Source organism: Pieris rapae, chromosome 16 (assembly GCF_905147795.1).
Source record: "Pieris rapae chromosome 16, ilPieRapa1.1, whole genome shotgun sequence".
NCBI classification, from domain to species: Eukaryota; Metazoa; Arthropoda; class Insecta; order Lepidoptera; family Pieridae; genus Pieris; species Pieris rapae.
In genome coordinates this window covers 9,391,152-9,412,533 of record NC_059524.1, presented here as the reverse complement: position 1 = coordinate 9,412,533, position 21,382 = coordinate 9,391,152, and the positions used below count along the sequence as shown (strand labels likewise).

Genomic DNA, 21,382 nt, shown 5'->3' with positions numbered 1-21,382 from the left:
CTCTGCATAGGTTTATTTAAAAATAAAATCCAAATGTTAATGGTAAACTTCGAATCAGCTACATATAATATAATCGCGAATTTAATAACTACATAAGTTTTCTGAAAGAGATCGCTCGAAAGCGAAAAGGCCACCAGTTATAGTTAACAAAACCTTTTCCATTTAAACGGGTTTTATGTGGCCTTCTTTATAGTTAACAAAACCTCACTAGGTTAATCTTTAACCTTAAGTTTTACAATGCCACATAAAACCCGTTTAAATCGCATGAAATACTTATTTCAGTCATAAAAACTATAAGAAATTGTCAAAGGTCCCTTAATGGGTACTAGAGTGCCCAATATTAGAAGGTCATAATCGTTTTACCAATATCCCTAATGACCAAGATATTTCACTCAAAATTGCCCCTTGCAAACGACTTTAACTACAAAAACTATAGAGGTTTATTAAATTTAATTTAAGAAAAAAATTCAGACTTCAATAGATTAATGGACAATGGCACTTGGGAGTAGAACACATTGAAATTAATTTTTAATGTTAAATGTTTCATGTCTTTTATTTCTGCCACATTATTTATATATAAGCCAGTTTATTAAATGTTATAACAAACGCTAAGGCTGAATATCTTTCAGGCCGCTAGTTAAACGGCGCTGTTTAGTTAAACGTCTAGGCTGTTAATTGAACGGTTTATTAAGCTAGTTGGATGCGACATATAGCTAGCTCACATGACGTTAAGATACCTATGGACACTCAATGCCAAAAAGGCTCGCGGGCGTGTTGCCGCCCTTTTAACAATTGGTGCTCTCCGTGGTAAATGCGGTACAAGATGAGATAGTGTGAACCCACATCTCTACGCCACATCAAAATATCAAGTCCGTCCGGCGGACTAGTAGTAGTAGTCGATGGTTGTTATCGTTCTTCGTTGAATACGATCAAGTGGAAGGAGGTGGTACTGGGGCGCTCGTGCCCATAGAAGATCAGTACTCCATGTGGGGCCGAATTTGCGTTTTGATACAGAACTTTGCAATCGTTGGCTCGGAGTGAAGAGCTAATAGAATTTCGAAATTTTATGTGTTTCTTGTGTTCTTTTTTATTATTATTATTTGTGATTTATTTAAATTTTCATTGTTATAAACAAATCTACCGGCATGCGACCTCTTCGCACTAGTTCAATTTAAATTCAAGTTATTAAGTTCATTTTAAACCACTCGTAAAACCGCAATAAAAATGCGCATTAATAACTGCACGAAATTGCATTACACCGAAAATTAACGGTCACAATAAAGGCATATGTATTCTTTTGTTAGTCCGCTCGAAGCAGCTGACAGCTTGACACGAAAGAGCAATTAAACGTTTAATTCGTTTGCAATACGTCTTTTTTCTTATTAATATCGTTTCTCGCAATGAAATTGATTAATTTTACGTTTGTATCATCTATTTTAGTATGGGAATTCGTAGTAAGAACATATGTGTATAAGAATCTGTGGAGTAGGGCCTTGGGCCGTGGGGTTCATGTGCACAGACGCTAATTTAATGAGTATCGCAATACAGCAAAGAAATGCTGCGAGTGATAGCGCTATATTGTCACAGGACTAACCTTTTTAGATTTGAAATTTTCTATTTATTAACATGTGTATATGTTGGAATTAAATTATTGACAAGTTCTGAAGGTAAAAAAACCACAAAAGTAATGGTTATATGTCGCCCGTTACCTAATAACTTATGTAAAGTAAGCACTTTTATATGTATGATTTTGTATATTATGGTAACGAAGTGTAAATAAGTAAATAAATATGCAACTATTATTTGTTGTTAATGTTATATGGGAGAAAAAAAATATTTTTATATAAATAAAGTACCTTTAAACTGTACCCCTTATGGCTACTAAGATTTGAAAACTTTCTGTCTGCAACTCTTTTTCTCAATACATTGACATTTCATATACTTTATTATCTGTATAAAAAATTCTTAATCCTATCTGATTCAGTGAACACGAGCACAATTATATTTCTGTGTTAAAAATAATGAGAGTCTTACCTTCCTTGTTGGGGTTTTGGTTGGCGTTGTTTTCCATTATCCGACGGATTAAAGCATCATTCGATAGTATTGGTGAAAATAATTGACATGAAAAAGTCAATGAAGTCGAGGGGACAATTAAATTGATAAGCAATTATTTTTAATCAGTAAAGCCTTTTTAACTACTGGTAAACCGTCGTCAATCGTAGAGTGATGCGTTCAACTCCAAAAGAATGTAAATTTGCCGTAGGTTCGATCCCCGGCTGTGCACCAATAGACTTCTATTTGCGGATTTAACATTTCCTCAAACGGTGTAAACAGCTGGAGGAAACCGGCTTGCCTTTGGACCTAAACTGTCAACGGCGCGTGTCAGGCACAGAAGGCTGATCACCTATTTGCATATTAGATTGACATTTGTCAATGATCATGAAACATATGCAGAAATCTGAGGCCCAGAACAAATAACAAAAATATGTAAAATTAGATCATTAACCAATTGTCAAGGCTCTATGATTGTCCTATGGAGCAGGACAAGCATGTTTCCAAGCATTCTTAACTTAAATTTTAAGTTCATATAAAATTACTTGTAAAAAGCAATGTGATACAAGCGACTATTAATCAGTACCCGATACGATGACTAAGCTGAATTCGGATCCCGAGATAAGGCGGTTTAGTTAAAAATCGATAAAAATTTTGTCAAACCAAAATTAGCTTGCCTTCGTTTTAACGGATTTAAATCGAGTTAGGGTTGATTGTAATTAATTCAAATATCGGCTATGCAATTCGCAGAGGCGATGGGAGAATGAGGAGAACTTGGAGAATGTTATCGTGGTTGGTAACACAGAAGGCAAAGATCACGTGGCCGTACACCAGCCAGACGGACCGATCAAATAAAAGATTTATTATCATCAACACTGTAATAAGAGAGGCGCTAGTCAAGATAGGCGGTAGAAACAGATTGTCTGCTCCAGAAGTTTCCTTTCCGTCGTCAACGTCACTCAGAGCGAGCTACCGACTGAAGAGAGAGTCACTAACAATAGAAAAAGCTAAAATGTTGACTATATCTTAAATCAGGGCGTCGGTATTTGTGACGGTGTGTGCTCGCATTGGAAAAATTTACTCCTACATTTTTCCCCAAAACAAGTATAACTTCAAAAATTAAACCAGTGTCGCTTCAACCGTTTTAGGACTAGGCCTCAGATTCTATTTTCATTCATGATAATTTATTAATCTAATAGGCAAGCCAGATCAGCCTCATGTGCCTGACGCACGCCGTCGACTACTTTTGGGTCTCACGATGGTTTCCTTTACCGTCCGAGCAAATGTTAAATGCGTACGTAGAAAGAAAGTCCATTGGTGTACAGCTGGGAATCGAACCTAAGACCTGGGACGAGAGTCGCACGGTGAAGCCACTTCTTTTTTTTTTTTTTACTTGGGGAAATGCTTTGCGCATACCCTTCCGCGGCGCGACTGCTTGGTGCAGAAGGGTTATGTGGGACTCGCCATTGTGCATACCCACTAAAACCCCAAGGTGCCACCAACAATCGCCTTATGCGGGATGCGGTAACAGCAAAGCCTTATCCGCTTCCCAACACGCGATGCGGCGGTTGCGTCCGCCTCTTCCCGCCCATTGTTGATTTGTGAGGATGCTTGACACAGCAAGCATCTTTCACAGACCGGGCCATACGCATTTACAAATAGCTAGGGGAGATCGGGTCCAGTACTTGCAGGGATGGGTCATCATCCCTTCTTTTAGACGCATGGACCCCTGCTCCCCGCTTAGGCACTTTTTAGGCGGCGAGAATTTGGTGAGCGCGTCGCGCGTTTATGCGACGGGCCTGCGGTTTTCTTCGCCGTCGCGGATGGGCATCGGGACAAAGCTCCCTGGTCCTTTCCGCCTCTTCTTTTATTTTCATGACCGCCTCGCAGAAATTATAAAATATTTTCCACGGGCCGTCATTTCTCGCGCTCACTAAAACCTTCAATACATTTGGAAGTGTTGCGTCCTCGCCCTGGAGTGCATCCAGCAACGGTCCCCTTTCCACGTCCCATGCTGGGCAGTCTCTCAGCGTATGCTGGGCGTCATCCGGGCTGTCTCCGACACAGTGGTGGCAGGTTGGTGCCTCTTCACACCCTACTACTCTGTGCAGATAACTACCGAAACATCCGTGTCCGGACAGGATCTGCACAAGACGATAGCTGAGCTGGCCCCAGCGCCTCCTTACCCAGTGTTGGAGCAGGGGTCTGAGGGCTTCTATAGTATATTTACCGGCAGTCGCTCCCGCCAGCTCCTTTTCCCACTCTGCTAGCATTTCTTGGGCTTCCAGGGCTCGCCAAGCGTTTATTTCTTCCAGTGTGGGGTTGCTTCCTCTTTCCCTGGTTTCGGCTCTCCGCCAATATACTTCGCTAAAAGCAACCGCGTCGAGATGCCAGGGTGCGGTACCGGCTATGACACACACTGCGTCATAGGACACAGTGCGGTACGCCCTCGCAACCCTGGCTGCGATCACTCGCTGCGACTGCCTGAGAATCGTGCGATTGTGCCTGGTAAGTTTGTCGGCCCATATTGGGCACCCGTAGAGTGCTTTCGCCCGGATCGCATTTGCGTAAAGGTGGCGACACCCCCCATTCGGCCCGCCGAGGTTCGGCATTATGCGCGAGAGCATGTTTGCGGTGGCGGTGAGCTTAGGGGCAAGTGCTGCGAAATGTGGTCTGAAAGTCCACCGTGGGTCGAGAATCAGCCCTAGGTATTTAAGCGTGGTACCAACCCGGATGACTACTCCACTGACAATTATGTCTGCGCCTTGGGGTGGAGCTTTTCTGTGTCCGTAGAAGCATATAGCTTCTGATTTCTGAAGGGCGACCTCGAGGCCGATCTTTTTGATTTCAGAAACCACCCGAGCTACTCCAGCTGTCGCTCGAAGGCGCGCCTCCTTAAAATCTTGTCCAATAGCGACCACGAGGGTGTCGTCTGCATAGCATATCGTTGACACTCCCGGAACCAGTTCCCCTCGCAGCACTCTATCGTAACCTATGTTCCAAAGGAGGGGGCCAAGAACCGAACCTTGTGGAACGCCGCACTTGATGAGGTGGCTCCCTATGCTATTTTGTTTCGGGAAGATGACACGACGGCCGTTAAGGTACGATGCTACACATCTTCTTATATGGGCCGGTAAGCCGTGGTGGCGCAGGCCATCCAGGATACAGTCCCAGGGCAAGGAATTGAAGGCGTTCGCAATGTCTAACGACACCGCTAGAACTACTCTGCCCCGTGACACCTGCTCCTCGCACACTCCTCGCAGTTGCGCAATTGCATCGATCGTTGACCTGTTTTTTCGGAAACCGAATTGAGCCTCATGTATGTTCGGTCCTATAGTTTCCAAATGGTTATAAATTCGGCCGGCAATGATACGCTCGAAAAGCTTACCGGCTTCATCTAGAAGAACTATAGGACGATACGCTGATGGTGACTCCGGAGGTTTTCCACCCTTTTTTAGAAGAACTAACAGACCTGTCTTCCATGTCGACGGAAAAAGGCCCCTTTTAAGACATTCCGTGAGGAGGTTTCGGAAGCGCATGTCAAGACCAGCGTCGAGGGCCAGAGCCAACACTCGTCCGTGCATGCCATCGGGGCCGGGTGCGGTCTTCTTAGAGGACATGCGTGCTATTGCCGTCTTAAGCTCCGAAGGAGACACTTCAGACACTATTTCTCCGTGGTCCAAAGTCGTATCATGTGGGGTGCTCGAGGCGTCACGTTTAGGAAAGAGTTCTGTCACTACTGTACTGAGCAGTTCCGGCTCCATGTGTGTCGTGAGGGGTGGGGCTCGCGAGCGTAGCTTGTTTGTAACTATTTGGTACGGGCGCCCCCATGGATCCCGCTCGAGAGTGTCCAGCAGTTCTTGCCATGCTTTCTTTTTTGCTTCGGCGATACCTGTTCGCAGCGCCAGTTTTGCAGCTCGGTATGCGCTATATGCTTGCCGTTCCTCTACTGCGCGAATGGGTCGCCTTCTGCGAGTCCTCGTGTAGCCTCGGCGAGCTGCAACACAAGCAAACCGCAACTGGGCGAGTTCTGCCGACCACCAGAATACACTGGTCCGGTGAGGTCCAGGGCGGCTTCTTCGCATCGCAGCATCCGCGATGTTCGTCAGTGCGCCACGAAACCACTCTGCTTCTTTTTCAGGCTCTACGGAGGCTGGGCTGGGGCACCAGGCCTGCACAATCGTTGCCAACTCCGCCTGCTCCTTGTTCAGACTCTTAAGTGCCCATTTTGGGCCCAGTTCTGTCGAAACCGGAACAGGATTTGCCGACGGAGGGAGGATGCAGAAACGGATATACCGGTGGTCCGAAAGCGTCTCAACCTCCGTCAGGACCTCCCAGTCCTGGATACAGCATGAGAGTTGGGTGCTCGTGAACGTGACATCCACAATCGACTCACCATTTGCTCGAACACACGTAGCATCAGAGCCTTTGTTAGCCACTACCATACAGTGCGCTGCTGCCCAATCCATCAACGCATTTCCCCGTGGCCTGGTCACCGGCGAACCCCAGGCCGCGGACTTCGCGTTCAGATCCCCAGCGATGACTAAATGTCTCGGGTGACTCCATTGCACCAGGGTTTCCAGTTCGTTTAGGAAGGCCTCAAATTCAGCTAGGGAGCGATTGGGGGAGAAGTAGGTGCTCACGATACACATGTCGCTACCCAACTTTGCTGCCACATAGCCGTGGCCTTTTCGGACTGGGCCAATGTAGGGCGAGCTGTCTGCCGGAGTAACGATAATTGCGGCCAGACCGTCGAGGTCGCCAATGCAGTTCGTTTTTTCGGGTATTGAGTAAGGCTCGGAAATAATGCCAATGTTGATGTTCCACTGCGCCAGACTCTGGTACAGTAGGTCTTGCGCAGCAGCGCAATGGTTTAAGTTGCTCTGGAGAATCCGTAAGGCCATGATAATTTACTGCGGTTTAAATAACCTCCATGCGCGCATTGTTACGCGGAGACTTTGCGGGCGACTTCTTTTTAAGTGAAGGGTGGCGTCTGGAAAATTTCACACTGGGAGCCGTGCAACTATTTCCCCCTAGCCTGTGATCCGCTTTCCTACCGGCCTCGTCGCAGAGTAGGCACTTGGGTTTTGCACTGCAGGAGGCTGCTCTATGGTCTGCTTGACCGCAGCGAAAACATAGTTGGCTACGATCAGTGTCGGACATGCAGCGGCTAGCTACGTGCCCGACTTGTAGGCATCGATAGCACCGTAGCTCTCTTGGCTTTGCAACACTAATATTTGCCGCCACCCAGCCGACGAGGAATCTCCCCGCTAAGAGTTTCTTAGTGGCCGTTATCGGGCAGTTAACCCAGGCTGCACCAAGACCCGATCTGTCCTGCCGTATGTTGCTGATCCTAATTTGATCAGCCAGGCACTCTCCTTTTGCCGCAATCGCTTCGCGCAGTTCGTCCGCTGTGATAGAGTCGTCGAGTGGGTGGTAATACAATGGCACTTGCAGGAGAGGAGGCAGGGGTATTTCCTCCAAACATTTCCTTTCTCGGCACTTTTGCCAAGCTGTTTTGCTCTTCCTTTCTAGTAGCTTGCGTCTGCACGGTTGCCTTCTTCCGCTTTGTCTTCGGTGCTGCTGAGGAAGTGAGGGGATCCCTTGACCTCGGTGATTTGAGAGGGGGCTTCCCTTTTTTGCTTTTTTTACTATCTACAGTTGGAAGGGGAAGGAGTGGCGGCTCCAGGTTAGGTATTGAGCCGAGATCCTTTAGTTGAGCATTAATATGCTCACCTACCTGGCGGAGGATACGAGCCTCCATTTCTTCTACATTGACAGTTGGGTGGTCCTTCGGGGCCCCCTTCAAGATCAGCCTCAACTCGCGCATCTCGCCTTGTAGTAAATTAAGTTGTGCACGGAGGCGTTCATTTTCTAGCTGCAAAGCTCGAGTTTCATCCGAAAGCGTTTTCTCCGCCAGACTGTCAGCATCCTTTCTGATTGCTGCAACTGCCTTTTTGAGAGCGGCGACAAAGGTACCTTTTAGGTTCATAGAACACCTGGCCACTTTATCTACGGCAGCCAGGTTTTCTTCGATGCGTTTTCTGGCGTTTCCGACCGTACCCGTCTCGGTGGGTTTCTCGTTAAGAACCGCGAGTTCCGCCTCGGCTTCACTTTCTCTCTCCACTCTTCGGGCTCTTTGGTACCCCGGTTTCGTGCGTTCACGCGAAAGAGTAGGGGTGTCGCTGCAGCTACTCTCCTCGTCGTCCTGTCTCGTTCTCTTTCGGGGACGCCAAAAGCGCGACTTCTCCCCTGGGGTGCAAGGGGCCTCACCTAAGCCTCGAGGACGCTGTTGAGTGTGTGTCGAGCTTATGCTCAACATGGAGCCGGTTGAGTCTGAGCCCATATCGTCAGCCATCGCGTAGGACCAGGTTGCACTTTGCACCGGTGATTGACATCGAGTGCGCTGGACGGTCTCATTGTTCTCCCTTTTTGCGATCTCTCCTTGTGTAGAGGGCGTTTTAGAGGCGCCTGAGCACCCCTCCAACGGCCCGCTACGATCCGTAAGCTTGATCAGTATTTCCGTATTATTGCCAGGTCGTGAGTTTTTGGGTTCTGTCGCATGGTCGTGGTCCGCCCCCAGAATACGATGCGGACCGGATGCCATGACCTCTTGGTCATGGGAGGGATTTGACCCTCCTGGGGTATTATTATCTTTTCCGTTACTTTCCATGCTTTGTGGTGCTTTTAATTTAAGGAGGGGTAGCTCCCCTCCCTGGTGCCCTAGTGACCGGGTTTAAGCCCCCCCGGTCATGCATCCCATCGCCGGGAACCGAAACTTGGGATTCAGGTGACCTGTATACGGACAAAGTATACATGAATAGTACACGTTGTAGTAATAAGAATTAGAGATAGCGCGGGTACGGCGGACCAATGTAGGCCGAGAAAGAGACAGCCGCGCATAGGACGCACGGAATGAATAACCGCTTGTCCTCCACCTTGGCCTCGCATGTACCGAAGCAACACAAGAACATTTATACAGACGGACGTGAAACACCACTCTCCCCAATCCCCTTTAAGGGAGTAGGAAACACACATAACACCAACACAAGTAAACGCCGCTCCCGGATAAGGGAAGCGGGATACAATAAGTGAGCACGCACACAACACTCCGCAAATCAGTCTGTTGAAGTGCTGGAAGCACGTTGAGACACGAACAAGACAAAACACAGATCGCTAAAGTGCCCAGGCACCTAAAGCGCCATCTATCCGGCCGCATCTCACATGGTTCTTCTAATGAGAACCTGTCGGGAGCGGCTAATTACGTCGTGGTGGTCCCATTTGCTTTCCAGCAGCACGTTCAGGTATAAGCCCCGTGCTGCCGGTACTGAGCCCTCCCGCCACGACAAGGCTGGACCCCGCGGAACTACGTGTTCCGCGGTGGGAGGGACGGTGAAGCCACTAGGCCAACACTGCTCAAGTTGTACGCATAGTGGTTAATATACTGTGTAATATATTTGAAATAATAAAAAAAATCCAAAAGTATTAAATTGATTGTCAGCTACTAAAACCCCAAGTGCCCTAAATGGTCATTGTTATGTCCCAATTTCGCTTTTATACGCCAATTATCCGGTATAAGTCCCTATTAACCTAGCTTCCGAGTTTTTGGGTCGAGGCGACTAGTTGATATAATTAGAGGAGATAAACAAACTCTTCTATTGTCTGTGGTCATCATTTTTAAAACCGAAAGTTCACAATTTGAAGTGCAGTTTAATCATATGACACTAACTCAAATCAAATTCAAAATAACTTTATTCATATAGACATTTATGAACGTCAACAGAAAAGATGTTAAATTGATTCTAAATTTACATTTACTACCAGTTCACAAGTCAAGAGCGTAGAGCGAGCAAGAGGAACTGGCAAGAAACTCTCCGCCACTCTTTTTAACAAGTTTGAAATTTTCTGTGTATAATTTTTAAATTTCTAGCACACAATAACAAAATAGCAAATCTGGAAGTCTAACTATAATAAATATAGTATTAAGCGAGCGATTCCAGGCAATACTTTCCTCGTTAAATTAGTATTTGACTAAATCATAATATAAACTCAGAGCATAGTTATAAAATATGAAAATGTACTAAAAATCATATAAAGAGAAATCACGTACTAAATAAAATTGTAAAGCGAGTACAGACGTTAGCAAAATTCAATTTTATTACACTTAAATCAATACGTATGACTTAGGTTCTATTTTTGCCGCCGTACGCTTTTGCATGTGAACACCAATGCCAACTTTATGTAAATGGGATAAAGGTGAAATTCGTGCGATAGGAGTTGAAACTAAAAATAATGCAGACATGAATTAACATGACGGATATCGGAGATGCTGTGCAGATCAATATAATTGCTGATTCATGCATACAAGATTTAAATAACTTTATTAAAATATGACGGTATTCGATATATGATACCCTCCATTCTAAATAATGTAAGAATTTGTCTACTATCGCTGTGGCTTTGTTAAGAGACCGATGGCGAGGTCGATTCCCGGTCGAATAGAAAATTACAATTATTGGTGATTTAATTTCCTCTTAAATGACAGAAGTCTGGAAATCGTAATGGCGGACGTATATTATGTCAGACACCAGAGCATGGTTGCAAAAACACTTAGTCATATGGTATATCACTATATACTAGTTTTATTAAAAATAACCCAGGTCAAAAATCAGCATAGAGCAACTGCTCCTTATTTATATGTATGATTTTGTTAAATTCATTCAAATTCAAAAAATTCAAATTAAATTTTAGACCTGGCTCATTTGATGTTAAGTAACACCCATGGACACTAACAATGCTCGCAAGTGCGTTGTCGGCCTTTTAAATATTATAGTTCGCAATGTTATTGAATCGCATATAACCTGACACTTACGTTGCACAAGTAAGAATGCACTTTTGCCATTGCAAATATGGCTCAGTGAAATACGATACTGTTAAAATATCGGAGCAATATTATCTACGCGCCCAAAGGTGAGTTTAAAGTGGAAGTATTGCATGAATTTTGTTCAAATATATTCAAATCGTATGCATTGAATTGATAAAGTACTATATATTTGGGTTAAGATTGTTTGACTTAGAATAAAGAATGGCGTAGTTTTTATTTTTTTACATTTGACCTTTGGACTGTGAAAGTTTTTTATTTCTTGCAGTATTAAGCCATAAAACTGTATTGCCATTATAATTAAATTTTAAAGTGACAACAGAAACCTCAAGATTTGAAACTTAGTTGCATGTAAAAAAAAGTGTCTTGATTCTCTTCTCTCTATCCTCCATAACTTGTAGTATAATGTTAACCTCTTGTATATATTATATGTGTGTGTTGTTTTTTTTTTGTGAAGTTATTTTTGTTTTGGGTAACTCTGCTTAGATTAAATTCAATCCATCAAATTTATCCTCACCGTGTTAAGACTTAGAACGAGACATTGGCAGAAATTGTGATTGACACAGAAGTCGCTATTAAAAATAGTGAAGTGAAGTGAAAAAGTTTCTTTTACATATAAGGAATTGCAAACGTTGATTATAAATAATCGAATATAAATATAATAAAAACCGAAATGATGATAATTATACATCCTGGAATCTTAGAAAACTGTAAAATATAAATGCATTCCCAGATTTATGAAATATTTCAAAATTTAACGTAAATTTGCAGAATTTTCGTAACGAAACTCCGTGATATTTTCAGCAAGTGTCCTTTACAAATGAGCTAGTGAGTTCTAAGAGATTATTAGCTTTGAGATAAATCAACTTCGCAGACATATATACGAAGGGATTGAATCTAGTTATTGAGTTTTCGCAATTTTTGTTTATTGCGTAGTTTTGAGTAGGGGAGCGCGGGGCTGGTACTAACAAATTCTGCATTATGATTTATATTTCCGTTGATAATAGACTTTTTCATTTTATTTTTTATTGTAAACATGCTTTGGTTATTCAGCTATGATATTAATAAAAAAAATCATCAGAAACGTAAGTGGTTCCAGAAAGAGAACCATGAAAACCAAAAAAGTCATTTGTTAATACATACCCCGCACGTGGGGCAAATATTAACGGAGCTGGGGTAAGTATTAACGTAAGGGGCGATTAATAACAGAGACTAAAATTTTATCAAATACTCAAATAAAATGTCACTGACATTAATGAAAATGTTTTATTGCCTTTAATGGTAAACAAATTAGTACTTTTTTATGATAGTAACTGAAAGAATTTAACAAATTATTTTAATCTACACACTTAAAAATAATCATTGCTACAGTTTCAATAATTTTAAGCCTTAAAAACATAGTTTAAACTTAATGTTTAAAAATTACTTAATTTTTTTAGGTTCAACAATCATTCAGTTTCTAAATAGTGTAGAAAAAAATAGTATTATCTTATAAATCTGTTACAAACATTTTTTTTAATAGTTTAAATATAATAATTAAATAAAAGTCACATAAACTTTTTAGTATCAACAGTCTTAAAGAATCTCAATGAGTTAAACAATAAAGTATTGTAAATCTACTTCGAAAATGAATGTAAGTTAGGTCGGTTGAAGGATGTTGTTCTGCTTAAGCTGGCCGCCTCAGGACTTCGAATAGGCAAGGATGCGCTGCGCTTCATAAAATCAGCAAAGCGATCTCTGCCAGCCTTTCCGTCTCTTTTCCAAGATTCTGGAATATTTATCTATCTTGTGTCGAATGGTAAGCTAATTTTTTGACATCGTCTGGTAGCAATCATAAATAGATAGGTATTAGAACATTTTACTAAATAATCAGCTATCATTGTTTCTTGCTCAGAATTGAAAACTAGACGGTTTTTTTATAACCCACTTCGACAGAAGTTCCCTCCTTTTTGTTCTTTACGTATTTAAATAGTGCTACGTGACAATAACATATTCAGTAGCAGCATTTATATTTCTATATTTCCTGTTTTTACCAGAACTGTTTCAGCTGCCAGCTCAAATACTTTTTGAAACATAGACCCCCCTTGTACTCTTCGTTTTGTAATTTCTCATTCTATAAAAAAACATACTTATTGGAAAAACACTCGTTATTATAACATGTTAATACTGACCCCACTCAATTTGTTAATTTTAGCCCCCAGGTCACTTTTTATATTTCATCAATTACAGAAAATAAACTAATCAAAATAAATACAAACAAGTATAATAGTCTTATAATCAATATAATACAATTCCATTTAGGATTAAATTCGATTAAATTTAGCGTAAAAATAAATCTTAAATCAATTTATTACGAAGTACGAAATGTTGGTTTACCTGTCAATTCGAGGTGATTACGCATAACTATCACTATTGTCGGCCGATCGATAAGCGACAACTTAGGAAATGTTCGGCTGTGTATATAGTTATTCTAAACCTAGCTTCATTTTTTTATCACTTCACGTTTGGTGGGAATAAGCCTGTTAATTCTTACCCCCGTTAAAACCAGCCCCGCTCTCCCCTACTCTATTCATATCATTATTATTTAATAAATGATTTAACTCAAGCTGTATTTTATATAAAAATGTCTCTAAATTCTATACAATTACTGTAAAAAAATTACATACATAAAATCACTTCAACAAGGGATCACTTATATTAGTATTAAGAGAAGTCTTTAAAGGGAAATATCTTGTATGCATTCATAACACATAGTAATGAGGATAAACGAAAGGTATATACAATGCATATTTAGATATGTTTAATATATTAATGTATTTAATAAGAAATTATGGTACTCAAAGTCATACTCAAGTCACTTCTTTCAAATAGGCATAATAAAAAGGAACTTTTGAAAGTCAAAATTACAAGTTTAAAGCATTTAAAAAATGACTAGCCCCTTACAAAAGGTAGTTATGGAGGAGAATGGGGAAGAAACTCCATACTTGCGCTTTTAAAACAGTTTTTACAATATTTTGTATACATTGATTTGACGATATGTCAAGACCATATTGGTACCTAGAATAAAAACTAATATACTAAAATAGAATAGGCGCATGATGTTATAAAAACAATGCAGCAGAAAATAAATTATTATATAGATACATGGGCCTCACAGATTTATAAATAATGCAACTATAGATTTTATGTTATTCTTTATAAAAAATGAAATAATTAACATACTAACAGTATGTTGATCTCAGTTGATTTTAATTTAAAAGAAATAATACAAGCAAATAGGAACCTTACTACGTTGTTAATAATAATTTTAGTTTTTTATAATTATTAAGTAGTTGTTAATCTCGGTTGCTTATTTACTTAACTAAATAAGCAAACTAGATTTCGTCTAGTTTGTCTTATGGATTAGAACCAGAATGTTTCCAAGCATATTTATCTTGAATATAATCTTATAATTTAAGCTTGTCTACAGTCTGTATTTTTAATAAAGGTTTTAAATATACGTAATCGTTAGATTAACCTAAAACAAACAAGAATTCTTGCAAAATTAGATGTTTCTTAATATAAGGTGTTAATTTACCTAATCCCTTTATATATTGCGGCTGCTTACCTGTAACAAAAAAATAAAGATGAATAATGTGTTTCTATGTTAGTACGTAAAGGCTAAAAGCTTGTAAATATTAAGGTAATAAATTCTAGTTACGTTGTGATTTAGACGCGGCCCAAAAGCAAATATGTAATCCTCAAATATAATCAGCTGAATTAAATTTGATAAATTTGTGAAGAATTGTCATAACCGAATTGTACATCGTATTGATAACTCCATCCTTCGGTGTCTTTGGAATCATTTTATATATAAGTAAGAGAAAGAAAGTAAAAAAAGTGAAACCCTTCTCTTCTTGGCTTTTTCTTTTTACGTTCGTTAGTAACATTTGCAGCTATACCTAAATTATGTATTTATAAATCAAAATCATGGCACCTTATATAAACTAAATATATATATATGTTATTCAATAGTGTTAAGAGAAGAAAAGTAATTTTACTACTTCAGTAATTATACTTTTCATGTCATCTTCATCCATTGCTATAATTATTAGTATCATTCTTAAAAGGCCGGCAACGCACTCGCGAGCCCTCTAGCATCGAGTGTGTCTTGGGCGGCGGTATCACTTAACATTATGTGAGCCTCCTGCCCGGTTGCTCCCTGTTCTATAAAAAGTATATTTGTCTTAATATAAGAGATTACTCTTTTAATATTGTATTGTCTACTTGTCTACCGTTCTACCATTTCTACTGCTACTACTTTATGTATAAAAATTATTTGTCTGTAAATCAATTTTATATTTGATTTCATATTTGTGTTTATGTTTATTTATATTATATTTATATTTATATTATATTTATATTATATTTAACTGACGTATCTGTTTATTTTATTATACAAAATAAATATCGATAATTTAACTTAATTTGTTTTATTTATTATAAAATAAAAAATAGCTTTGACCCAAAAATCTCAGCCCAGGACTTGGTATAATTATTTTTCCAAACTTAAGTTCTTATAAGCCGATAATACACACACTACAAACACTTACAAACCAGTTATAATTCCTTCAAACCAACATTTCTGACAAATTGAAAATTATAGCAACGTACACTACACTCGAAGTGAGTCCCAATAGCTTAGCTTAAAGCTTCTCTAATAGAGCTTTGAGCTTAAAAGCTGATATCTTAAGTAACAGTCAAAGCGTGAAATGGTTCAAATGTAAATGCACGTTTTCTACTTTCCCAAGGAAAGTAATACCTTTTGAGGTATGTGGGATATAAGGTTGTTTTAATATTTGCAATATCTTGAGTACTAAGCCCGTTATAGCAAATTTAAAACTGTTTCATAAATTCCTTTGCATAACTACTTATATATATATTATTTATTTCGCAGATTCATCCGCGGAAATTTCGTATATTTTGTCAAGGCGACCTCTTCAGTACTAATCGTTAGATAACCAATCAGTTTACGTAAAATAATTATACACCTAAGCTTTCATTTGGAATATAGGACTATACTAAAATCCGCTCGCAAATTTGCTGACTGAAATCAGCATACAGAATTGCTTTTATATATATATAAATATTATATTAAAATTATTATATAAAATAAAAAAATTCTATATTTTTAAGGATTCAATACAAGCAATTTCATGATTATGAAGCAACCATAGATTAATTAGGCATTAATTGAAACAAGTTTTGTAAGTATAACTTAATACGTTTATTATAATACAAACACATTTTGATTATTTAGTTTAACAGCATTTAATATATATTACCGATCATCATTTGCATTTTCAGTTGCATAATATATGTATATATCATATTATTATTGACGCACAGTGGCGCATTTTTTCTTCGACTTTATGCGGCACGCTTGCATCACATTTTCTATCTTTATTAATATAAATACAAAATTACCCGTCGTTGTTTCTACAAGAAACATAACAAGTTTCTAAAGGCCTTTTTAGATAAGGCGCTTAACGCTTTGCGAATTTTTATACCCAGTAATTTCTTTTATATTTTAAGCTTGCGTCCGTTTTGGCTTAGTACCGGCTGCGATAACTCGGCTTTGATGCGGCGGAGTTTTTAAAACTGCCACTTTACAATTGCGCGTACCACTATTGTCGCGGCTGAATTTAAAATTAAAAAACAGATTAATTCAAATAAAATAATTTAGCATGTAATCTTTTCGACTGTTTTTTAGCAATATGTTCAACAAGGGACTAAAGATTTATATAGCTGTGCTATCCTGTTTAATGTATGTATTATAATATATTATAGCTTTTCTAGTCAAGGTATTTTTTTTAACTTAGAGTCCGTAGTTCCATATGCATCCAACTAAACAAATAAATATAAAAAGAACCTGTTTAAATTATATCATAAGACAAAATTGCCTTCATAATTTAATGTCATAAAGATATTAAATACACAATTTCGTGATGCGAATTCTATCATTTTACTTATAAAGTCAAGAAACAGATGCATCTAGAAAGGCTGTGTACATAATTTCATCTCAGTCACGATTTATCTGAAAGGAAAGCTTTTAAGTGAAAATATAATCAACCTGAGCAAATCACTTTGAGTGCACACATTTTGAAATCTTCAAGCAAATATTATGTAGACAAAAGCTTGATTGTTTAACAGAATCCAATTCGTAGCAGAATGCATTTGTTGAATCGTTTTCGATGACGAAAACAAGTTTTTCATGTAACGCAGACAGCCAGACGAATTTACGGCCTATAAAATATGGCCCCATCGTTTTGCAACAAGAGGCTTCAATCAGAATATTGTCAGAATAGATCATAAATTCATGAAGTGAACATTTAAAGATTGGCGAAAAGATTTTTATGTTTCATTCTCAATTAAGCTTTAGTTCCTAACTACGAAAAACATGGCAAGGAGTCTACGACACAAAAAAGTTTGGGGAACTCTGCTCTAGATTATACATATATTCTACCTCTAAGGACATTAAAAAATATAATGTGATAATAAGGTCCTTGCCTCTAACTTGTTATGTTATACCCAAAACAAACAAATTTGGATACATAACATACATAGTATCTAATGATCATGTCTATTCATTGTTTATTGTCATAATAGGATATAAGATAACTGACACCTTGTATAAACATTGCTTATCGGTCAGTAATGACTCAGCGATGAATATATTTCATCAGAAATATCATATTTTGCTTTTGTTGAACAGGTAAACGATCAGGAGGCTCACCTGATGTTGAGTGATAAGTTCATGGACACAATGCCAAAAGGCTCGCCAGTAAGTCTGCCTTTCAGAATTGGTATGATCTTAATTTACTCTAAGTATGCTTTTATATCTGTTTTATTGATCAAAATATGTATTTCCAAAACACAAATATATTTACAATGTCCTTCCTACATAGTAATCTATAGATACATATAAGTATATGATATTGGAAACGCTATTACCCTGGGTGGGCTTCATGCGTGAATGGCTGGACTGATTTCGCTAATTCTATTGTTGTTGTGTTTTTGTTTGTGTCAAGAGAAGGTTTTTTTGAAAGAAAAAAATAAGAAAATTGCGCGGATATTAGAAAATTTAAGTTTACTAAACCACTATGGTTACTCTCATACTTTGTTTAATACTAATCGCTAGAAATATCGTGCAGGACGACGTCTTTCGGATCCGTTTATATCAACTAAAAATCGTAAAATAGGAAATAAATCAATTTATTATTAAATCTTAATCATTTAGAAAATATTCTTCACATGCCGTTACAAAATGCAGGAATAAATTTACTGAAATTCACGAAAAATATTCACTGAATAAAATTCTCTGCATTAAATATAGTTTGAACCAATATTAACCGGTTTATATGGGGCAAGACGGAGTGGTTTCATGACGTGTTCTCAATCCAAGCAGTCACTTTTCCGAGATAAAACTACCCGACAAGTCGCGTATTAGGGCTTAGATGAGAACTATACTTTGTACTCTAGGAGACAACTACTCTTTTAGCATTGTCACTTAAACCTGCAATTTTACTATACAACTAAGATTTATTTAATAATTTTGTATTAAAATCACATAGAACAAGTATTTACTATATAATAGTGCAAAACCGATTTTTTTATTATTTATTTATTTATTTATTACAGACATGGCTAAACTCACAATAAAATAGACTATAATATATACAATGCAAAATTAATTATTATATCATTAAAGTGATTTTGCTTCAGCCAACGAACATAGGCTATTCAACTTCTTGAAACCAAGATTAGTGAACTAGTAGTGCACGTTAATTGCTGAACAATAATAAACAATAATACAGAAGAACCTCTTTCCCTGACTGTAAGTAGCGTTATTGGACACTTTGTTATGTTAAATTTAATTTTTATAAATCAGGTTAGACTTAGACTTAGAGACAATTATTATACTAAAATCGTCTGTAATATTTTCTTTAGATATTTCTTCACCATCACCTAGACTACAATTCCGTTTATCCTGGCGTCGTGAGGCAAAGCCCATCCGGGTATCTCGTTTGCATGTCACCCCGCTCACTATAATGTGCATGTGAGCCCTACATATATTTTATTCGCCTTACTTTGGTATTTCTGGATCAATTTATATATAGGTAATGGAACGTCACGAAGATGTGCAGCGTTTCTGTCGAAGAAAAGAGAACCTCCTCCACCACCTCAAAACCTTACTTCTATTTTTCTAAAGCAGTTTTTGCCGTACTACCACTATGTAGACCCAGCTTCCCACTGAAGTATTTCCGAACCAATTCGACTAAGGGTCCTTCAAGAAAAGAGCCTACAAATTCTTGAAACCCGTTAACACATTTGCGAGCTTTCTGGCAGTGAAAGTGTCCATGGGCGGCGGTATCACTTAACATCAGGTGAGCCTGCCCGTTTTCTTCCTATTACATAAAGAAATAAATAAAGTTTGTATTATATTATCACATCGATCTGGTTCATTTAAAAGTCATAGGACGTTCAATTTTGCAAATTAGTTCAGTACGACACATAGAAACGAGAATATTAATTCTAATCATATAAAATATTCATATCAGAAGCGTAATGTTTAAAACAATAGAAGGTCCGAACCGTAAAACATTTATCCTCACAGCTCCTCAAACTTTGTGGCCAATTGAATATTAATTTTCTTGCTTGGTTATGTATAGTTTTGTTAACCTTATTACCTTTTACTTGGGACAGTTATATTGAATTAAAACGCGTCACATTGAATTATTTAATAATGATACCTACGACCTTTGTGTCGAAACTTAATAATGTTTTTTTTAAAACAGATCAAAGAGATCGCACCTAATACCACACCAAAAAAATTATGAAGGCTATAAATATATCACAACCAAGCGACAATTTCTAAAGACACAAAAGACATGTAATAATTCGTCTAGAGACGGTTTTTATTGGGAAATTCAATTGTCGTTTTTAGTATTTTTCTTTACATATTTTTATGTTTTTCACCGCTTTAAGCTCAGGACTTCCACAAATAATTCAACATCAAAATTATTCTAACTGTTTCTGCCGTCCTCGAGTTTTAGCGAGACCAAGCGAGCTGCAGTGACTGACATACCTACTTGCTGTAAATACTATAAATATTTTCTATGATATTGTGATAAAAGGATTTTGTGCCAGGAATTCCACAGATTAACCACAGAATTTTAGCATTCATAAATCATGAAAGCATTAAGTATCAGTGGAACTAATTTAGCTGTCAAACGTAAACCTCACCGCAACAGAGTGTTTGCAACCAGCTACACTCATTTATATTCAGACAGTTATGCTGTTCAGAGAGAGTTCCAGAAATCCTCTTTGTATCTAAGTTTAAATATTTAGGAATGGTCTCCTATATGGTCAGTAGAGTTCTGTCAAATTCGGCCTATCTTTAGATCTTTCCAATACGCGTTTTCAATTATCGATTGTCATTTGTCAAAATGAAGCGAATTACGTCTTCAATGTAATGGATTACTTGATGTTTTAGCATATAGGCCTGGAGATAGTGACACAAAGTAGTGGGTCCCTAATCCTAAAGACCCCTGAGGAACCGCCATACTGGTAAAAATTACCCACTATGTTGTATCACTATCTCCGGCCTTAAAAATTAATCAATTTGTCAGCAATTTATATTTGGTTCAAGTCTGAAAGTTTTTTCACGAAAAAATTTTGTATAAAATTTCTGAGTGTAATTTCAAATATAGGATAATTTTTTAATAGTTCGAGTTATGATCACACTTTTCGTAACGCTTACGTCACGCGCTCGCCAGCTTACTCCCCAAGTCAAGCGTGCGTAAAGAATTTTCACTTTATAAACTTACTTATGTACACGCGTTAGAAGTTATTACGTCTTATGCCTAACAAGATAAAAATCTTTTCAACTTTCGTAGAATAAAGACACTAACAATAGAAAAAATGTTTTTAATACATTGAATGTTGTATAATAACGCATTAATATAGTTAAATATCGTTTATAAAAAAAAAATTCATTATAGGTAACTTCAGGGTGTCGGTTTTGAGTGACATCAGTGAGCGCGCGCTTCGTAAAAATTTACTGTTATCAATTTTTCCTAACGTACCAAAAATATTTATATATATATAAATAGTTATAATATTAACTCCGCGATTAGTTGATAATATTTTTTTTAGAGAACAGGTTTGCCCCCTGGCTCACCTGATGTTAAATGATACCGCCGCCCATGCCAGAGGGCTCGCGAGTGCGTTGCCGGCCTTTTAAGAATTGGTACGCTCTTTTCTTGAAAGACTCGAAGCCGAATTAGTTCGGAAATCGGAGATTTCATCTCGCGTCTTTGTACATTCATACAAAATTCGTCCAACATTATCGCGCGAAGGCGCAAATAAGGCAGCATTAACTAGATCCCTATAAAAAGCCTACTTAAA

At 38.4% G+C, this 21,382-nt stretch overlaps 1 protein-coding gene across 1 annotated transcript in view; it reads right to left on the bottom strand.

Moving 5' to 3' along the window:
* The window catches only part of LOC111000072, a 166,660-nt gene that overhangs the window by 26,001 nt on the left and 119,277 nt on the right, over window positions 1–21,382 (bottom strand). The gene's annotated exons all lie outside the window — the stretch shown is intronic.